The sequence below is a fragment of the Protopterus annectens genome, chromosome 16.part0 (genome assembly GCF_019279795.1).
Source record: "Protopterus annectens isolate FY-2018-M chromosome 16.part0, PAN1.0, whole genome shotgun sequence".
Lineage (NCBI taxonomy): Eukaryota > Metazoa > Chordata > Ceratodontiformes > Protopteridae > Protopterus > Protopterus annectens.
In genome coordinates this window covers 29,490,575-29,513,547 of record NC_056750.1, presented here as the reverse complement: position 1 = coordinate 29,513,547, position 22,973 = coordinate 29,490,575, and the positions used below count along the sequence as shown (strand labels likewise).

The window sequence follows — 22,973 nt, the reverse complement described above, 5'->3', positions numbered from 1 at the left end:
AACATTCGCAGAGGCTCTCCATAATAATCTGTCTAAGCAACAGAGACCTCCAAAGCAGAAACACAAGCAACCTCCACCCCCCAACATAACCCAAATGACACACAGCTCACAGATTGTGTGCCACTCAACCACAGCCAGTAAGGCAAAACAACGTATCCAACACACTAGTCATAGGTGACTCTATAGTCAGGCACACTGATGTCACACTCACCAGGCTAAACAAGGAGAAGGTTACTGTCAGCTGCCTGTCGGGTGCCAGGATCCGCTACATAACCCACGCACTCAGGTCACTCCACAACAGGTACAAATATGACTGTGTCATTGTCCATGTTGGTGTGAATGACCTGAGACGTACCTCCCTGGACTACATGAAAAGAGACATGGAAGAGCTCTCCGATCTTGTAGCCCAGGCAGGTATGACCTTAGCCCTGAGTAGCCTTCTGCCATCGCCCAGAATGATACCGCAGTACAAGGACAAAATTACTGACTTCAACAATTGGCTAAGCTTCTGGTGTCATTCTAAGGGGATCCAGTATCTGTCTGCTTGGGATGACGTGGTCGACAGACCACGATGCTTTGCCACAGATGGCCTGCTCCTGTCGCCCCTGGGATTCTGGATACTGGCTAAGGCTCTTGCTGCCCCTATAGTGCCTTTTTTAGGCAAGGTTCAAATAACAAATTCACTGTCATAACAGGAACAGGCAAGCAAAAACTGAGGGTAATGCTGCTCAATGCTAGAAGTCTAAATCTCAAAATGCACTCACTAGAGGCACTCCTTAAAATGGCGGACATCGATATCTGTGCAGTGACTGAGACTTGGTTCAAGACTCCAGAGAGCACCCCTGTACTACCAGGCTATAACTCATACCACGCTTTTCAGCCATGTAACCTGGACCGAAACACCAAAGGCGGAGGTGTGTCCATATTCATTAAGGATATCCACACCTCCAGGCTAGTTGCTCAGCACAGTGCTTCCAAGGTTATCCAAGTGCAATTAACTCTGGGCAAAACTGCAATCCAAATTGTAGCTTGCTACAGATCCCTCACCATGCCCCAGGATTCCCACTCCTCTTTTCTTGATGTACTGGAAAATATTAGGGTTCAGCCAAACACCCTAATAATGGGCGACTTCAAGTATCCCACCATTAACTGGGAAAACTACTCGTGTACCAACTCCTTAGCTCAACGCTTTCAGGAATTCCTAAACTCCAATTGCCCTGGATCAGCTTATCCACACCCCCACCAGGGGCAACAGTATCCTAGACATAGTCATTACCAACATGAGTGACCGGTGTTCCATACCTGAAGTCAACTCCTCATTGATACGATCCGAACATAAGCTAATCACCCTTGATATCCACATCCCGTCCCCACCCCCCATTAAGGAAACCACAGTAAAAAATTTCTCCAAAGCCAACTTCATGCTTCTTAAGACAGAAGTGGTGAACTTCATGACACCCATGCAGATGGACAATACAGTTACAACTGCTGAATCCTACACAAATGCACTCTATAAGCACTTAAACAAGTGCATGGATTGTGCTATCCCAAACAAGTGCATGAATTGTGCTATCCCAAACAGAACCAAGACACTATCCTCCAAAAAAAGGAAGCCAATCTGGTGGTCCCCTGCCATAAACAAACTGTACAACAGAAACTGTTGCAAAAGAGAGTAAAATCCCATGAGTGGAGGAGCTCCCTGGTCCTCATCAGTAAGAAGCTGAGATCCCTTATAAGATCCTCCAAAGCTAGCTACGAAAACAAAATCGCCACTAATTCCAAGGACAACCACAAAGCATTCTGTAGCTAAGTCAAGAATTTCTATGGCAACACCCAGATCTTCTCTGAGTTGCAGCACAAAGGCAAGAAAATTACAGAACCAACTGATATTGCTAACATCCTGGCAGACAGGTTCAGTGCTAACTTTACCCCCCTCTCACCCCCTAAAGGGCCCATATGTATACAGGAAGAATGCAGAGTCCCTGTAATCACAACTACGCAGGTAAAAGTTGCACTCTCTAAAACCAAAAACACAGCATCCATGGGGACCGGACAACATCCCAGGCTGCGTTTTACACAAACTTCAGAACGAACTGGCTCCCCACTTAAGCACCATGTTCAGTAATAGCCTCGCATCAGGCTTTGTAACCACTAAATGGCACACAGCAACAGTTATCCCACTCCACAAAGGGGGAGCCACCACTGATCCCAGGAACTATCGACCTATTAGCCTGATGAGCCTGGTCTGCAGGGCCATGGAAAATATCATCATGGAACTTCTAAACAAAGACATTGGTAACCTCCAAACTCTGGATACCACCCAGTTCGGGTTTGTGAAAGGCCTCCTGAACCCGATCGACTTCTTTGAGGTAGTCACCAAAGCTGCAGATGAGGGTAACGTGGTTCACACAGCCTATCTTGACCTTGCCAAGGCTTTCGGCACCATCCCCCATTCTGGAATTGTAGCTAAACTCACTAAACTAGGTTTAAATCCTTACGTCACAAGATGGGTTGCCAACTGGCTCACTGACAGAACCCACACTGTAAAAGTTGCAGACTCCAAATCTGACCTCAAAGCAGTGACAAGTGGAGTACCACAGGGTTCCGTCATGGGACCTCTCCTGTTTGGTATCTACTTCTCTGAAGGACAGGCTAACACAGAAGGCCTCTGGCTAACGAAGTTTGCAGATGGCTGCAAACTAGGAGCCATAGTCAAGTCCCCAAATGATGTGAACATCCTCCTGAAGGGCCTCACTGAGACAGATGCCTGGTGTCAGTGCCATGGCCTCAAGCTCAATGCCAAAAAGTGCATTGTCATCCCCTTTGGAAAAAACTCTGTACCCATGAACTACCACATAGGCAGCAATCTACTTAACACCGAATGCGTGATGAGACCTTGGGACCCAGGTGAACAATAGTCTCTCCTTTGAAGTTGCATTGCCACAGTAGCCAGGAAGTCCTTCTACGTGGCACACCTCATCATAAAAGGGTTCTCATCCAGGAAAAAGAGGTCATTGTTCCCCTCTACTCCACACTCATTAGACCCATTATAGAGTACAATGCCCCTTTTGGAATGTACCTCACAAGACATCTGCAGCAGCTGGAAAGTTCACAGAAGTACCTCCCAAAGAGGATTACTGGCCTCAAACAAATGCCCTACACCGACCGCCTCAAAAAACTCCAACTTTACTCCGTAGCATTTCGCCCACTCCGAGGTGATCTCTGCCTAACATATAAAGCTGTGTCAAACTCAGAGCTGTTGGACATGCTACACATAAAGAAATCCCAATCCCTCCGAGCTACACTCTCTAGGGACCTAAACCTTGTCACCACAATAAACAGGACATGCTGGAGGGATAGATTCCTATCCCAGTGACTTCCCATACTCTGGAACAGGCTACCCATCTATGTCAGGCAAAGTTCTTCATTAGCACTCTTCAAGAAAAATCTTGATGAGTGGATGGGATATAGGAAATACACCCCGGGGATCACTTCTGTGTCTCTGCTTGACAGTGGCACAGGAAAATAACTTTCTTGGGTGGCATAAGCCAGGGAACCTTTTTGGCTAGGCTTACGTAGGCCCTTGGGCTGATAGTCTAGTACTTACCTATGAACCTATGACAGCCTTTATTGGAGCTCTGCCTGCCAGGATTGTGTTTTGCAGAGAGGTTGGAAAACCTGGCTAAAAACCAAGTCCCAATCAAAATAATTTTGTAATTAAGTTTTATTTGTTTTAATTATTTAAGTGGTTAATTGTTTTATGGATCTGGACACTCTAAGTATTCAACTGCGGTACCACCTTTATCATTTTTATAAGAAAAGTGCAGTGCAGTCCAGGTCTGAACTGTCTGAAACAGCTAAAGTTAACTTTGAGTATGTGTCTGCTTGTTTGAGCCAATATTCATTATCCCCTGGAGAGCACTCTGCTTTGGCTTGTAAGCACCCCCCCAACACACACACACACTCATCTTCCGTTTTCTCTTATTGCCTTCTGTTAGCAAATAGTATCCATAACTGATCAAATACTGTGTGTTTGTTAATTTAAACTGAGACCACAGTAGCCTACTGATACAAAGTTATCCTGTTTTTCCACCTGAGAAATGGTTAAGAAACTACTTACAGCTTCAGAGCAGTCCTTGGTCAATTCTGATTGTTTCTTAAACACAAACTTGTCTTTGCTTTGGCTCACTAGCAGCAGCACAAAGAACTGCCTCCTCACACCCTTATTCTCCCCCTTCCCTGCTTATTACCTTAAGCCAATCCCAAAGTTAATAAATATTACCTGTGGCAGGCACCATTTTTAAAACTACAACCACCCTTTGAGCACGTTATGCTCAGCTCTGCCATAACACTTATTAAAACTGCCTGAACTGGGGCACAACTAACTGATAGTTTGTGGAAATACAGGGTACCTACCTGAGTCTCACATTCACTATCATATGTTCTTTTATCAGTTTATGCTGTTACCTGATTGTTTCCAGCCCCTCATAAGAGCAACTAACAGGGTCTCTACCCTCTTCGCTCCCCACCCTGCCCCCTAATACCTCCCGCCCCTAGTGGTCCTACCTTTATTACACACACAAACCCCTCCCATCTTTCCAGCAGCCAACCACGGCACTAAATCCAACACAGTCTCCTCCATCTTCCCACTACTATCACTCCTCCTCACCTAACATGTATAAGTATACCATACCTATGCTCACTGCATGCACTCTCCTTGCATATCTTACATCCTACCAAAGCTCCATCATTCCCCCACTCAGCCACTACCACTGTACTACTCACACCACCACTCATGTCTCGCCCTCACTCAGCTCCCCTCCCACCAGCTCAAGAACCATCCCTATGCACCCCCACATATTCTACCAACTATATTACTCAAACATAAAGCATCCCTACAACTTAACACAGGAACCCTCCCACCATACCTATTACCCACAGAGCACAATCAAGTTTCCCTAATAAACAAACACATTCAAAAACTGAGAAAACTAATAACCTCATGCATATCAAAACTAGCCCTAAGTGGAGACATCCACCCCAACCCTGGCCCTACCATCTCCAACCCCAATTCTCATAATCAGACTAGAAACCACAACTTCTCCCAAATCACAGCCAATAGAAAGCCAAGTGACTTCCTTCTACTAAGCCTAAATATTAGAAGTATATCCAACAAAGTCCATGAACTCTATGCCACCATAGACTTGTACTCCCCAGATATAGTCATCCCGACAGAAACCTGGCTAAAACCTCACATTACCAGTGAGCAAATCCTCCCTACCGGTTACGGCATACTAAGAGCAGACCGACTAAACAAGGAAGGAGGCGGTGTAGCTATAATATTTAAACAGCATCTAAACATCTAGATCTTAAAATTATCAGTTCCACAATTGGGCAATGAAGAAATAATATATACCAACCTCAAAATAAACCAGAATAAAACCATTAACATAATTGGATGCTACTTCTCACCTGGCCAAAACATCCATCCACTAGAAAACCTCCTCAGCTGGTCTACCCACCATCTCCCCCAAGAAACTATAATTTTAGGTGATTTCAATATTGACTGGCAATCCTGTTCTGGCAACCATCCAACCCATCATGTAAACCTTCATGGCTTCACCCAACTAGTCCAGTCACCAACCAGGATAAATAAAAACTCCAACAAGCACACTACCCTGGATTGGATACTAGTCAGTAAGAGCCCCCAGTCATATAGAACAGGCTGCTTATCAGATAGCCTCAGTGATCACTCCCCAACATTCCTACTCAAAAAATACCTGTACCAAGCTAAACCTGTCATCTATCGTCAAATACGTAAAAAACTAAACTTTAACCCACTCACATTCATCTCATCTCTCAAAGAATGTAACTGGCTTTCTCTAAAGTACCTCAGTCTTGATGACGTAGTTGAATTTTTTAATACTACCTTCCTGAGCATCCTTAATTACCACGCCCCCATAAGACTTTCCAGAACCAAAACACAACCCTCCCCATGGCTATAGAAAACCACTAAGTCAGAAATGAAAAACAGGGATAAAGCCTGGGAGCACTGATGCAAAACCAAAACCCTGTCAACTAGACAGAAATTCCTAGAAGTATGCAATAGAGTCAAAAAGCTAATAAACCAGGGCAATTTCCAGTGCTACCAGTATGCCCTAGACTCCTACCAACATAACCCCAAACAATTCTGGTCCACCATAAACTCCATCCTCCACCCAGGTAAAGTCAGTACCCCTCCTCCTAACATCCCTCACTCCTCCGAAAATATTGCTACCTCATTCAACACGCACTTCACACAAGCCATGCTATCACTAACTAAACAACACAACCCCCACTCCCCTCCAACCCACACCTTCAACTAGTAATCTCCCCACTGCCTTCTCTTTTTCTCCTGTACCTACCTCCAACATAAAAAAACTCTTAACTAAACTTAAGCCCACCAAATTAGCAGCAGACAATCTCCCAAGTGCATACCTACAAATCGCAGCTGATGCTCTGGCCTACCCAGTATCCACCTTGATTAACCGATCTCTGTCAGAAAGTTACGTTCCCACATTATGGAAAGTATCACGTATAATTCCCCTCCACAAAGGTGGCCCCTCCACAGAACTAACCAATTGCCGCCCCATAGCTATTCTCTGTCCACTCTCCCAAATACTAGAGAGATGCATTCACTCTCAGGTCTCCAACTACCTCCTTACTAACAACCTCCTTTCCAATACTCAGCATGGTTTCCGGCCAAGCCATAGCACCACCACTGCCTTACTATCCTTCAGCATCAAAACAATGGCTCTCTCTCCTCTGCTACTTTCCTAGACCTATCTAAAACATTTGACATGGTCCCACATAAACCACTCATCTCTGTCCTCAATAACCTATCCTTCTCTCAATCAGTCACCAACTGGTTTCAGAGTTACCTGTCTGACTGCCAACAATCCGTTGTATGGCAGAATGACTCATCTCCCCAACTGCCTGTCTCTATAGGGATTCCCCAAGGATCCATCCTTGGACCCCTACTCTTCTCTATTTTCACCAATAATCTGCCTCTGTCACCAAACATGGCACATTCATACAATACGCAGATGACTCAACCATCATCTGCTCAGCCCAGTCCGTACCCAAACTGCAAAAAGTCACACAGGAAGCCTTTTCCTGTGTTGAAACTTGGTTATCCGATGCCCAATTAATACTCAACTCAAACAAAACTAAACTACTCATCTTCCAACCCACCAAACATACTTAAAACAACTCTCACTTTAACATCTCAGCAAAAGACAACACCACTATACACCCAACAGAACACACCAAATTGCTAGCAGTGGAAGTAGATAATAAACTAAAATTTGACATTCTCATATCCATGACCATAAAGTCCACAAAAAACTAGGAGCGTTATACAGAAATGAGCAACTTCTCACCAGAGCAGCAAAGATTTCAGTAGCAAATTCCCACCTTATCTCCACCATACTTTATGCCTCTCCAATATATACCAACCTAAGGCAATGCGATCTAAACAAGCTAGAGACCTGCTATAACAAAATCGCCAAATTCGCCACAGTAGCATCCTACCATAGTCACCACTGTCTCTCACTTGCTGAACTGGGCTGGCTTGAACTCCCTCACTTCCTTCAATGGTATCAACTCGCACTCGCCCACAAACCATCCACTAAATGTCCCATCCCTCCAGAATCTACTCCAACCCGCACCACCAGACCACTAAGATCCAGCAACAAAAATCACTTGCAGATCACTAAAGCCAATAACTCTGCTGGTGAAGCACTATTCTCTTGCACCATAGCCAAATTATGGAACTCCCTCCCACCCACAGTTACCGCCATACCATCATGCACCCACTTCAAAACTTTACTAAAAGCGCACCTAAAAACATGCTGGCTATGCCCTTGCAACTCTCACTCTAATGTCATCCACCCCATCCACCCACTACCTTTCTTTCCACCCCACTAGCTACTTTGATTATAGCAAGCTGAGATGCTCATAAGCCTATTACTTATTATACAGCAGGAACTTCTTATTGTAACAGTTGTTAATGTCTGTTATGTACTTCGCAGATAAAGATTCTAGATGTTCATCGTGTTTCACTGTTGCAGTCATTACATTTGGGTAATCTGCTGGCAGGTCGCCCTCAGTCGGCCTGATTAACAAAGTCTTGGGTCCTGTGTCGGTTGCTGTCCCTTTTTCCATGACGTCAGGTCGTCAGGGGTATAAAACATGCAGCCGACGCCATTACATCTGTCTTTCTTGCTGCGCGGTGCCCGAAGCAGAAGCAGTTTGCAAGTTCCGGTCGGCCGACTCCTGAAATTTTTGTTTTCGAGTTTCAGAACCAAAGTCTTCAACTTAAAGCTAAGTACCCCATTGGGGAAACTTTTTCTTGCTCCTTACCGATGTCAGTAAAAGTTAATAATTGTATAACTTGTGGGAAGCAAATACCTCATAAGGATTTTCATTTGTACTGTATTCCTTGCCTTGGCCCTGACCACGACGTACCATGCTAGCAGTTTTGTGCTTTATTTAACCATCGCACTATCCATCATCGGTACATTTTTGCTTCAAAATATTTCGGTTCTCAGTTTAATTATCCAGAAATGATGTCAGTCAGCCATCCGACTACCGGAATGCTGAAAAAACGCAAAGAAAAAGAGACAGGCCGTTGAGGTCCAAAACTGCCAACGCTTCTCCTAAGCCAGTTCGCCGGCACTCGGCCGCTTTCGCAGCCCCTGATACCCGCTACTTCTAATTCGCAGGCCTCTGCTGAGACCCATTCGGAGGCTGGTATGCCGTGAGATGTGTCACATATGGAACCTGTGGATGTCTCTACCTTGGATGGGTCGGAGCCGCTGAGCAGGTACCAGCTTCTGAGGGTGTATTCAGGCCTACAGACTTGCATATTAACAGACTCCAACTTCAGGCCTAAATCTCGATCTCTGTCTAAAAAACGATGCCCAGGCCACATGTTCAGGCCCCTGTGCCTAAAAAACAAATGATCAAAATGGCTGAAGATTTAATTACTGTTATCAGGGGTAGTCAACCCCCCTCCCCCTTCCAAGAGGCCTAGGATTGAATTTGACTATGAATCTTCTGAACAGGACTCTGTTTCTTCTGACTGTTCTAATGATCTGGAGTTGTCCATACCTACTTATGAGGACTCTGATGCAGAGGATTCCATTACCTCTGCTTCCCACCTGAGGATTTCTCTTTTGGGGAAACATTACATACCTTAAGGGAGCATTTCCACTGAGAAAGTCAGGATTTCTCTGAATCCAAAAAGAGGATTAGGGATTTCCTCCTCCTTCCTCAGCATAGGCCTTTGGCTATACCTCCTGTACTAGATATTGTTGATGTGTTTTCGGAATCCAGTATGGCCCCTGATTCCTTGCCTCCAGCCCCTAGCCAACCCAGGCAGGTACTACAGGGTTCCTGAGTCCCTCAAATTCCTTTTCAAAAATCCTGTTGCGCACTCTGAAACCATTTCTTAGGGGCCCAAGGGCATTAAGGCTTCTACTGCTAAAAATCCTACCCCCCTTCTGGTAGAGACTCCAGGGCACTGGATAGATGGGGTAAAAAGGTTTATACTTCTGCAACCTTAGCAATCAGGGCTTTAAACTGTTAATTCCATATGCTAAAATATCAACAGCATATCATGGGACTGCTCAAACAGAAAATGATGTTGATTTCTGACTGTTTGGAGAATACAGATTTGCAGGATTTATTGCATTCAGCTGAACAAGTTGGCAAACATACTTTGCATTGTGGTTTTGATTCCTTAGAGGCCTCGTGTAGGGCTGCTGTTACTGGGTCTGTGCTTAGAAGGCATGCTTGGCTTAAGGAGCACTCTCTGCCTGATCATGTTAAAGCAAAACTTTTGGATGCTCCTTTACAGCAGGACCACTTATTTGGCAATAAGGCTGAAGAAGTTCTAAAAAAGATGGAAAATAAAGCTAAATCTGTGCAAACTGTGAAAGATTTCTTACAAGTGCAACCTCCTAGATTTAGTAGACATTGGCCTACTAAGAGCTGGTCCTTTCCAGCTCCTTCTAGAGCCATTACGGCCAAACCTAGACATTCCAAAACCACCAGGTTTCAGTCCCAATGGACTTTCACAACTAAGCAATGGGGTGCTTCCACTTCCAAATCTGGAAACAACAAGGCACCACCCTATGGTAAACAGTCTCAATGACTTCCCTTTGAAATTACCAAGCACTTACCTCTTAGCCGCCCCTTTGGGGGAAAACTGGCTCTTCATTCTAGCAACTGGCAACTTATAACCCAGGACAAATGGGTTTTAAATAGTGTCCCAGGGATACAGATTTCATTTCCACACGGTGCCAACTCCAAGCGGGTGGCCAGACCTGCCCCGAAATCAGTGGGCAGAGGCTCAGAAACAAGTACTTTCCCTCCTAAACATGGGGGCTATTCACCTAGTACCAGAAGAGGAAAAGGGACAAGGTTTCTACTCCAGACTTTTCCTGGTACCCAGAAAAGACAAATCATGGTGTCCAATTCTGGGCCTGTCTACTCTAAACACCTTTCTGGACATTCCAAAATTCAAGATGCTGACTCTTCACCACTTACTTCCTATGCTAGGCAAGGATGCCCGGTTGGCAACTCTCGACTTAAGAGGCTCACCTGCATATCCCAATCAGAGAATCTTGCAGAAGATTCCTACGCTTCAAAGCAGGCTGCATGCATTATCCGTTTTCTGCACTGCCCTTTGGCTTGTCTACTGTGCCCAGGGTATTCACAAAGTGCCTGGCTCCAGTAATTGCATTTTGCAGGCAAAGGAATATTCAGATATATCCATACCTGGACGATTGTCTAATTCAGGCAGAAAACCAGGCCATTCTTCTAAAACATCTGGCGGTTGTAAAAATACTTCTAACCTGTCTAGGGTACACCATAAACAAAAAGAAATCTCAACTGGTACCCTCTCAAAAAATTACATTCCTGGGTGCAAGCTTGAATACAACTGCCCAGATGGCTTTCCTTATGCCAGAAAAGCAAATTCATTTGGTGATTTACTTCAAAGAGGCGACCACAAAAACCCTGCTATCTGCAAGGCAAATACTGCAAGCCTTGGGGTTCATGGCCTCATGCATTCTTCTAATTCCATATGCAAGACTGCATATGAGGAAACTTCAGTGGTACTTAAAAAGTTTATGGAGTCAACATTGTCACAGCCTGGAAACAATGATTCCTATCATACCTTGCCTGTGCCTAGAGTTCCTATGGTGGGCAGAGGTCTGCCACCAAAACAAGGGACTGCCATTCACACCACCCCCTGCCGCCCAAACCCTAACTACAGATGCATCAGACTATGCATGGGGGCTCATCTGGCAGGGAAGTGGATTCAGGGCAAATGAAGCCCAAATCAAATGCACCTTCATATCAATCAAAAAGAAATGCTAGCTGTACAGAATGCACTGACAGCCTTCAAGGACTACCTTCATTCAGGACAATTACTGATAAAGACGGACAACACCACGGTTATGTGGTACATAAACAAGCAGGGGGGTACACATTCCTACCCCCTCTGCAGACTAGCCATGGCATTGTGGAACATGGCCTTGAGCTACTAGGTACAACTACAAGCTCAATTCCTGCCAGGAAAGCAGAATGTTCTGGCAGACGAACTAAGTAGAAATCTCATGGACCCTCACGAATGGAACTGGAACCATGGATTTTCAACATGTTGTCACACAAATGGGGGAGCCCAGACATAGATCTTTTTGCCTCACCCCAGAACTACCAGTTGGACAAATTTTGTACAAGAACTCATCATAAAAAAGCCTGGAAAGTGGATGCTCTGTCCTTCAGCTAGAAAAACCTATCGGTCTATGCCTGTCCCCATCTGCCTTTGCTCTCCAAAGTTCTACTAAAAGTCAAACAGGACAAACAAAAAATGATTTTGATTGCTGCAGACTGGCCTCGCCAACACTGGTACCCACTCCTGCGCAGTGCGTCACACATTTCTCCATGGCACCTGCCTCAGACACCTTCCTTACTGTCTCAGCAGGAGAACCAAATTCTGCACCCTTGGCTAATCACTTAAATTCACCCTTAGCATCCCTCAGCAAACCTGTGATGGATGCCATTTTGGAGGCTAGAAGACTTAGTATTAGAAAGTCTTATGCTGTCAAATGGAAAAGATTCTGTGCCTGGAATCGGTCTCAAGGGATGAGCACAGCAGTGCCCAATTTACCTCAGATTTTGCAATACTTAACTGATATGCTTCATAAGGGCCTGTCTTTTTCTTCCATAAAAATCCATGCTTCAGCCATTTCAGCTCATTACAACACAGACCCCCCCTTTTCTCTCATTCTCTTCTAAAGCAATATCTCAGAGGGGCCAGAAACTTGAGACCACCCAGGAGAGCTCCAACCCCTGCCTGGGATCTTAACTTTGAATTGGAGAAACTCACTCTACCTCCTTTCGAGCCAGCTGCAACTGCAGACTTAAAATGTCTTTCCTGGAAAACAGCCTTCCTTTTAGCAATCTCTTCAGCTAGAAGGATATCTGAATTACAGGCCCTTATGGGAGTGGAGCCTTTCATCATCTTTCATACAGACAGAGTGTCACTCAGGACCATTCCATCGTTCATGCCCAAGGTGGTATCTAGTGTGGCTCTTAATCAGTCTATTCATTTGCCAACTTTCTTTCCCAATCCACAGAACAAGGGAGAGCGGAATCTGCATTCATTGGATGTGCACAGACAACTTAGTTTCTACTTGGATAGGACTAAATCTCGAAGAAAATCTGAACAACTGCAGGTAGCATTTGCTGCAGGGGCAGAGGGGAAGGCTGTTTAAAAGCAAACCATTTCTAAATGGATAAGCCATTGTATTAATTTCTGTTATAAGCACCGTGGAAAACCTATCCCCCAGGGAATCAGATCTCATTCCACCAGGGCTGCATCTACTTCAGCAGCCTTTCTCAGAGGTGTTCCCACCAGGGATAGTCTAGAAGTTGCTACCTGCAGTTCAGTTTATACTTTCACCAAGCATTATCACTTACCAATTTTCTCTGAATCCAGAGCTGGCTTTGCCACTGCTGTTTTGCAGGGCCTTATAGCTGGTCCTAATGCTGTATAAATCCATCCTTCTAACCTTAGCTTTGGAAATCTACCCAAATGTAATGACTGCAACAGTGAAACGCGATGCACATAGTACAGTTGTGTACACTTACCATAAATGTAGATGTTCGAGTGTTTTCACTGTTGCAGTCCTGGTTACCCTCCTTCCAGCCCCCTGTTTTTCTTTTACTATACTTCTTCTTTCTTTTATTATGCTTAAAAGCCTTTTTGGTGTATTTGCTTTTGTTTGGAGGTTTCTTTATATATATATATATATATATATATATATATATATATATATATATATATATATATTTTTTTTTTTTTTTCCTCCCCATTTGTGGGGCATCTGACATCTGGGGCAAGAAAAACTGATGTAATGGCGTCGGCTGCATGTTTTATACCCCTGACAACCTGATGGAAGAAGGAACAGCAAACGACGCAAGACCCAAGACTTTGTTAATCAGGCTGAATGAGGGCAACCTGCCAGCAGATTACCCAAATGTAATGAGTGCAGCAGTGAATACACTCTAACATCTACATTTATGGTAAGTGTACACAACTGTACTTTGTCTACTGATGTAGTATGTTCTTCATCTGTACCTATGTTTGTAATTGTTAATTGCTATGTTAATCAAATTGTTAATTGCTATGTAAATCCAATGCAACTACTGTCTGTATATTTTAACTGTGGAGCTTTTCTCCTCGGGCCTCCTCTGAAAATAGGCCTACGTCCAGTCGGACACTCCTGGTCAACAAATGTAAATAAACAAATGTAAGTAAATAAATAAAATCTGTGTATTTAAGGGAGGTATGGTAAAAGAAAGGTATACCGTGTAAAGGCTTAACAGCCGAGGAGCTAGAGACTTTGAAATTTATGTGTTTGTTATTTTAATAAGTTCTGTCAGTGTTCTGGAAGACTGGCCGTCATCCTGTTTTGTGGTTATGATTTGCTAAAAAACAAATCTCCTTCACACCTCCACACCTCCAAAACTACAAAGAACTCAGAAACCTCACCAAAAAACAAATCAACAAAGGCAATAAAACATTCTACAGTAAGGCCCAAACCAGCCACTGCTCTAATCCCAAAATGTTCTGGAGCATCCTCAATAACATTCTTCACCCAGGAAAGCCTACAACCCCTAACCCCTACCCAAATAACATGCCGCAAGACACTGCCACCCTTCTAAGCATTACTTTATTGACACTATCAACAAAGTAACTCACACAGACCACAACACTAATCGTCCTCCTCCTTTTCCCATGCTTACCGATAGAACCCCCTTTTCATCAAAACCAGTCCCTGCTGCCTACATACGTCAGATCACTCTTACATAAAATAAAACCATGTTCTCCCTCTACTGCTAACCTACCTCTCCTCTTTCTCAAGCTCGCCGCTGACTCTATAGCCTACCCTATTTCTATACTAATAAATCAGTCCAAGAAGCCACAGTCGCCGACATCTGGAAATCATTCTGTACAATTTCTCTACATAAAGGAGGAATCTCCACTGACCCTTCCAATTTCAGACCCATAGCCACTCTTTCCCTACTTTCAAAAATTCTCGAAAAATGCATACACACTCTGCTTCTCAAACTACTAATTCATGAAAACCTTTTGACAGTTACCCAACGTGGATTTTGGCCAAACCACAGAACTGCTACTGCCCTTCTGTCTTTTACTCATACTGTAGTGGAGCCTAGAGACAACAACCAACTAGTGTCCTGTCTATTCCTAAACCTCTGAGAAGCCTTTGATGCGGTATCTCACTCTAAGCTCCGAAACATCTGATCTCATCCTCTCAACTTCTGCTCTTTGCTGGTTCTCCAGCTACCTTACCAACAGGCTACAATCTGTCTGATGGCACTCTTCCTTCTCCCCCTTCCTACATATCCAAACAGGAGTCTCCTAGGGCTCTGTTCTAGGTTCCCTGCTATTCAGTATCTTTAACAACAGCCACTCCTGTCTTGTACAGTATGCGGATGACTCTACAGCATCTCTCATCTTCACACATTAACTCAAAACCCATTATTTTCCATTGAAAGATGGCTTACAGAAAACCATCTCATCTTAAATCCAAAAAAGCTCCTTCTCTTCCTAGCTAAATCACTCTCCCATCACAAATCCACGTTTACCATCTCATCATTTAGCAACACCATTATCAAAGCAGAACCTTATACTAAGCTACTTGATACCATATTTGATGATCAATTAAAATTTGACCTTCATATCAAACAGTGGGTCAGAAAACATCAAAAACTGGGACTACTTAATAGGAACAAAAAAATTCCTTATATCACATACTGAACTTTCTCTGGCTCAGGCATTGCTCCTACCTTGCTTACTCTATGCCACTCCAATCCTTACAAACTTATAATCCTCATTAATCTCCAAGCTTGAACAAATCTATAACAAAATTGCTAGATTCACCACAAACCAACCTTGTAACTCACACCACTGCCTTGTTTTAATGAATCTTCAGTGGCTAGAATTCCCCCAACAACTTCTACTGTCACATCTTTAAATCACACACTCCGTACTCTACAAACCTACTGTGCCTGCCTCCCCTCCTCCCTAGTATCCTACTGCACCCCAAATCGTTCACTCCATAGCTCCAACAAACATCTCCTAGATATTTACAAAGCAAATAAAAACATTGGCAAACTTTTGTATAAATACTCAGTGTCCCAGGCCTGGAACATGCTCCCCTCCTAATATAAGAAACAGTCTTCATCACTGATGGGTTTGGTTCCGAACTCTCGGTACCGAGATGACCTAATACCAAGTTCACATATACCAAAAACTCTCGAGATAAGCTGCTACCCACAATGCCCTTCTCCCAGTTACCTCAGATCTCATTTGCCACGCAGCCATTTAGCAGCGTTTCACTGAGCTCTCCAGCTAAGTGTCATATTTTTACAAATTTTTGTGTATTTTGAACAATTTTTCTAATCTACCTCATTTTTCTACCCTATTTCTCTATCTAGCTCTACCCATTGGGTATTTCTTATACCATTGTTGGTAACACCCTCTCCTACCCTTGTGGTATCATTTGATGCCATCGTTGGTATCTTCCCTTTCTGCTTCTTTTCCTACACTTTCTAGCAGTAATTTGTTTATTTTTGTGTGTTTGGATAGGTCTGAAAAAAAAAGGGATTTTCGGGGTTCAAACATTGCACTTCCCTCAGTGGCAAACACCCCAACAGTGACTTACATGTTTGTGTCTATTGTCTGGGGGTTTCTCACCTCTCTGTGAATCCTCCTTGCCAGATGCTGAACGAGAGAAAAAATAAACTGATCTTGAAAGGCCTGTTAACCTCACCTTTCTCAGAGGCCCTTTCTGTGTCGGAGGTCTCAACCCCTCCAGTGAAGGACAAAAAAACGTCCACATTCCCATCCTTATTCACCTGCTGGTGATAGGGGCAAGTCCCACAAACACAAGGCCCACAAATCTTCTACCGAACACAAGGCCCACAAATCTTCTACCGAACACAAGGCCCACAAATCTTCTACCGAACACAAGGCCCACAAATCTTCTACCGAACACAAGGCCCACAAATCTTCTACCGAACACAAGATTGATTCCTCGACTTCTGCTGCTTCTGTTCTGAGCTCAGCTCCAGTTGCTTCTGTAGACATTATGAAAACTTCGCCAATGCCTCCTTCGGCACCAACCTCTACGGCACCAGTCATAACTACAGTAACGACTACAGCTCCGATCTTGCTGTCTTTGATAGTCTCGGCACTGACTTCATCACCTTTTACCGCACCGAAGGCGGTTCTGGCAACCCCTTTGGAACAGATTATAACCTCGACACCGAGTGCCTCCTCCTGACGCTGTTAATTCCTCTATTGCTTGTTTCAGAGTCTTCGGTGCCGACAACTCAAACACCACGGACTCAGTACTCCCCCTCATTGGACCCATTCTTAGGCCAGACATATAGCCCTTTTCTGGACCAGCCTGACTCCCCTTCAGGAGTGTCTGTAAGGTCCATCAGGAGTTTCTGAATTCGATGTGGTGCACTTGCTGGACCAGCTGTTGACAGCCAGAGGGATAACAAACATTCCTAAGACTCATCCGACTTTGGGGTTTGGGTCTACTGCTCCCAGGACTCCCACTTGTACTCCTCCCTCGGATCCATCGGTTCCAAAGTCCATAGCTCCGACATCCTTGGTGGGAGCCCATTTCTCGGCGCCGACAGTGATCCCCACTGAGGCTTCGAGGCCTCCCCATTGGGTTTCGGTTTCATAGGAACCGTCCCTTCCTCAATCTCATGGTTGGGGTGGGTTGGAACCCTCAGTTTTGAGCATGGTTCCAAATTTTTTATCAGTTGTGTCCTCTTATCCGGGGGGCAACGCTTGCCCCGATCTTGCTTGAGGCTCCATCCCCGGGAGTGGGTCTGATGGAACGGGGTGTTACCCTGGTTCTGAGATTGTCCTACTCTGTTCCAGGCTCCCATTCCTCTTCAGGCAGGCCTGCTTTTCGGGTGATGGAGAGAGTGCTTTCTTCTGAAAGTGCTCCTCCTACGTCGGATCTTCCCCCCTGCTCCCTCTGAGCTACAGGTACCACAGGTCACCTCCCCAGGACACTGAGAACACAAGCCTCAGAAACCCCAGTTCAGAGTATTCTGCCTTCCGAGTCTTCTTCAGACATTCCCACTGAAGAACCCTGTCAGACGAAGGCGTGTAAGAGTAAACACCTTGACTCTCCGGAGGAGTCTCTCACAGAGGATACGGACTACGATGATGGGGTAGGGTCCCCATGGTCACCCCCTGACGATATCTCTTTTGGAGACATCCTGGAAATATTGAAACAGAGGGGTGGCTGGAAGCCCTCTAACCCGTCCTCTGAGTCCATCTTCCTGCAGGCTTTCCGCTCTCGGCGTTCTACTTGGGTGACCCCACCTGCGTGTAAGAACCCTGATTCTATTGATTCTATTCCCCGGAGACCAGACAAGATTCTTTCCCCACCAGAGGAGTATCCCCACTGGTCGAGAAGCTTGCCAGTAGACGCTATGGTGGTGGCGGCGGCCACTAAAAAGGACCTTGCGGAGGAAAGTCCTACTGTCCACCCGCCCAACAGAGAGTCCCGGGCTGTGGACAGAATAGGGAAGCGAGTTTTTGCTTCAGCGACCTTTGCAGTCAGGTCTCTGAACTACTTGGCACATTTCACAAGGCTCCAAAGGGATCTGATCTCCAAACTTTCTGGAGCCCTCGCTGGTCAAGTTTCTGATGGGGCACAAGACAAGGTTGCCTCTCAACTTACCACCCTTGAGTCCATCTCCAGCTCGTCCATGAGGTTGCTCCCCCACGCAACCGAGGGGTCGGCTAGAGCTGTGGGTTCAGGCATAGTCATGAGGCGTCTTGCCTGGATGCGCATCTGTGACCTCGTGGACTCCAAGTCCTCCTTTTTGAACACCTCTATTGGAACCATCCTTCTTGTTTGTTTCTAAAGTAAAGGACACACTGGCCAGGTGCGAACAGGATGGAATGACCTTGTCTGTCATTGGCCTACATTTTTCCAAGCCTCAATGTTCTTTTTCCAGGAACCAGAGGAGTGGGAAAATATGGCACAAAAAATCTCAAGGTCCTTTCCACAATGCACGTGGTGAGGATTCCCCTAGAGGCAGAGGGGGTTCCAGTGATGGAAGACACTCTTTTAGGGGCAGAGGGGGTCCCTGAAATCAAGACTCCGGGGATTCTTTCTCCGGGCGGTCATATCAACGGTCCTGAAGCGTTGCCTGATTGCTTTCCAATGGAAGCAGTCTGGGCTCATTTTTCTCTGCACCAAATTGCCTGGCACTCAGATCTTACAAAAGATTGCTGGGTGCAGAGAATAATCTCCAGAGGCTAGTACATCCCTTTAACATCACGTCCAAAACCTAAAAAGAACCTTCCAGATGTTCCACCCAATCAAAGGGAAGAAGTGGCTTCAGAGATAAGAAAGCTGTGTCAAAAAAAGAGTCGTCCAACCAGTCCCCTCAGACCAATGCGGATCCGGTTTTTACTCAAGATTCTCTTTTTGTTGCCAAAAAAGACCAGGGACTGGAGACCCATTTTGGATCTCAGCCTTCTGAACATGTCAGTGGTTCAAACCAAATTCCGCATTGTCACTATACAATCCATTCTCCCTTTTTTACGGGAGGATGTTTGGATGTGCTCGACAGACCTCTGGGATATGTATTACCACATCAAAATGGACAAATGCTCCAGGAGTCTCCATCGTTTCCAGCTAGGAGCCAATCATTACCAGTTCAGAACCCTGCCATTCGGTCTCTCAGCGGCCCCCAGAGTGTTCACGAAATGCCTAGCAGTGGTGACAGCTCATCTGCGACTTCAGGGGTTGGGCCATTTTCAGGGAAAGACAGCCCAAGGCAAGTGGTCCAGCTTAGAGGCCAACTTGCATATCAGTGTTCTGGAGTTGAGAGCGGTGCTCTTGGCGTTGCAGGCACTACATCCACTCCTTCCATTGGGAACCATTGCAGTTCAGTCAGACAATATGTCAGTAGTCTGGTACATCAACAAACAAGGAGGGACCAAGTCCTACCCCTTGTGTGGAGAGGCCATGAGAATTTGGCACTGGGCGATAGCTTCCAACTGCTTTCTTATAGCAACGCATATCCCGGGGAGCTCACACTTGATTGCGGACAGGCTGAGCAGATGCATTCTCCTTTCACACGAGTGGTTTCTCAATCCAAACGTGACAGCAGAAGTTTTCAGCTGTTGGTGCCAGCCTTGCTGCGATCTCTTTGCTTTCCCATCAAAACAACAAATGCAGCAGCATCTTTGCCCTTTTTCCCCCAGAAGGGGAGACACCGAGAGACGCTTTGACTCACGTTTGGCCCATGGGTCTCCTCTGTGCTTATCCTCCAATTCCCCATTGATACCCCTATTTTTGGAGAAAGCAGTTCGGTTGAGATGCAAGGTGATCCTTATTGCCTCATTCTGGCCTCGACAAGTGTGGTTCCCCTTCCTCCGGCCTCACCTATTACAACCTTCATGGATCCTGAACACTCGTCAAGACCTAATCTCTTACCCCCCAAGGGCTGGCTTTTCCAAATCTGTCCACTCTCAAGCTGACAGCTTGGTTTCTTCCACTTCCGTTAGTCTCCAGGCAGGAAACCCTTTCCTCACCTGTTTGAGATATTATTCTGGCCTTCCATAAGCCATCCACCAGAAAACTTTACAAAGATAAGTGGGAAAGGTTCGCTCTCTGGTCTAAAGAACAGATGTTAGACCCCCTTCTCAGCTCCTGTATCTGTTATACTTCAATACCTTTCTGAGTTTTTTGAGAATGGAGCATCAGCTTCTACTGTTAGTACACTTGGCAGCTATCTCCAATTTTCTTAACGGTCTAGAAGGCATTCCACTTATCTCCACCCGCATATGCAGGACCTTTCTCATAGGCCTTTAGAGACCTGGAATTTCTCTCTGGTATTACAGTCTCTCTGTTTTACTCCCTTTTGAGCTTGCTGTAAAATGTGACCTTAAATTTCTGTCATGGAAGTCTCTATTTTTGGTGGCTGTCACATCAGCTAGACGGATATCAGAATTACAAGTCTTATCCATCAAGAGTCTGTATTCAATCTTTCATAAAGACAGAGTATCTCTTCATACTAATCCATCTTTTCTCCCCAAAGTGATTTCTGATTTCTCTGTCAACCAGTCCATTGAGCTCCCAGTGTTTTCCCCAAATTATTCCAATAAAGGAGAATACTGTCTACACTCATTGGATGTACATAGACAATTACATTTTTACTTGGATAAGACTAAATCTATCCGCAAGTCGGATCAACTTTTCATCTCCTCCTCTGGGCCAAAAATGGGATGTGCTGTATCAAAAGTCACTTTATCAAAATGGCTCAGAGATTGTATTACTTTTTCATACTCACAAGCGAATGAACCTAAACCTGTCCGTATCAAAGCACGTTCACCGAGAGCCATAGCAACTTCTGTTGCTTTTCACTCGAGAGCTTCTGTGGACGACATTTGCGCAGCAGCCATTTGGGCTAAACCCCATACTTTCATCAAACATTATAAATTGGACATGGTCTCCAGGGGAAGAGCGGCTTTTGACTGAGTGGTACTCAGGAATGTTTTTCCATAAGGGCCACCCAGGTTTTCAAGTATCTTGGCTTTCTGTCCCATCAGTGATGAATGGGAAGAAGATGAACATCATCAGATAAAGAAGTTATGTCTTGCCATAACGTTCCATCTGTGTTGTTGTCTTCTTCCATTCATCACATCCCACCCTCCATCCCCCACCAAAGGCTCCTGGTGGATCTTATGGGTCCTTGTGGTGTTTTCAGGGTTTTTGCGCAGAAATGGCCTCTGCTTTTACTTCTATATGTTTCATGCAAACTCGATCTGAGGTAACTGGGAGAAGGGCATTGTGGGTAGCAGCTTAGCTCGAGAGTTTTTGGTGTACACAAGCTTGGTATTAGGCCGACTCGATTCCGAGGGCTTGGAAACTAACCCATTAGTTATGAATGGTAGATGATCAATAACACAGATGGAACGTTATGGTAAGACATAACTTCTTTTTACAGACACCATTTCAAAAAGAAGCTATAACGCTACCTATTTAACTTATGGTCCTGCTCCTGCCAGGACCCTACTTAAACCCTCTCCCCTTCTCAATATTTATTTCAATATCTTCATATGTATCTGTACAAATCCTGATGATCATATGCAACTACAATATATGTAAGTATGTGTATTTCAGTAGTTAATTGACTAATAACATTTTATATACTTTTTTGCTCATTTTTCAGTGGTATTACCTGACTAATATATACTTTATTTCTCTGTTTTATGTTAACTGCACTGTTTGGCTTTTTGCTTCCATTCATTTTTAATTGTACTGTTAATCGCAAATGTACGTTAATTATTGCATTGTTAATCTCAAATGCACGTTCATAAATATTTTTATTACACTGGAGCTTTTCTCCTTGGGTCTCCACTGAAAGCTGGACCAACCTGGTTAACAACAAATGTCAAATAAATAAATTAATTAAATTTACCTTGTACTTGTAGAAGGTGCTGCTGGTGGGATTTACCTTGTACTTGTTGGGGTGCTACCAGTGAGTTGTCTCTGGAGTGTCTTATTTATCCAAAGTCCAAGTGGATGGTGAGATTCCACAAGAATTGAATTTGACTCCTTTGCTCTTCATGTTTCGTGAGATGGATGTGTAGTGTTACTGCTGCACTGATAATATCCTTTTCTGTCTCTTCTCTCCTCAGGAGCAAATGTCAGACTTCTCAACATTTGAAAGCTGTGTGAACTCGGTCTTAGTCTGGATGGCGCTTACTTGATTGGAGTTAAAAAAAAAAAAAAAAAATCTAAGACCGAAGCAGTGCATGCTACGGTAAGACTTTGCCTGTTTTTTCCCCCTTGTAAATGCCAAATGTAGTTCATGTCAAAGGCTTGAGATCCAGGTGTGATTTTGGTAATACCCCAGTACTTCAGATCCTGGTGTTGGCTGTGCTGAATTTATCGTATTTTCATTTCAGGAATAGTTCCAGGATTAAACCTCTAATCCCTGAAAATGATCTCACGGTCATTATTTGTGTATCGTTACCTACCTTTTCCGATTGCTGTAATGTTTGGGGCTGTCAGATTCTGACCTGGAATGTTTGCAACATGTTCAGGACTACGCAGCAAGGGTTCCTGTGCTGAAGTTACATTCGTTTTCTTTTGCAGCAAAGTCTGCTTTTTAAAGTCTTGAATTTGACTTACTGAACCTTTCATAATTTTGACCTTAGTTCAGAGGCTGTCAGTGTCAATCTCCCAGGGAGGAACTACTCTTTGTTCCCAGGGTGCATAGAAACAAATGGTATGTGATGTTTTACTGTCTTGTTCTCCTCCTTTAAAACTGGTACC

The 22,973-nt window shown here is 44.6% G+C and overlaps 1 protein-coding gene across 6 annotated transcripts in view; it reads left to right on the top strand.

The window, feature by feature from the left end:
• The window catches only part of SETX (senataxin), a 2,451,437-nt gene that overhangs the window by 148,630 nt on the left and 2,279,834 nt on the right, over positions 1 to 22,973 (top strand). For 4 of the 6 annotated variants that reach the window (XM_044058411.1, XM_044058407.1, XM_044058408.1 and 1 more), the window contains one exon: positions 22,334 to 22,458. The exons of 1 other annotated variant lie outside the window; for it this stretch is intronic. The gene's annotated coding sequence lies outside the window, so the exon portion shown is untranslated. Of the gene's footprint in view, positions 1 to 22,333; positions 22,459 to 22,509; positions 22,927 to 22,973 lie in introns of those variants that run through there. One more of the 6 variants, XM_044058410.1, reaches the window with a different exon arrangement.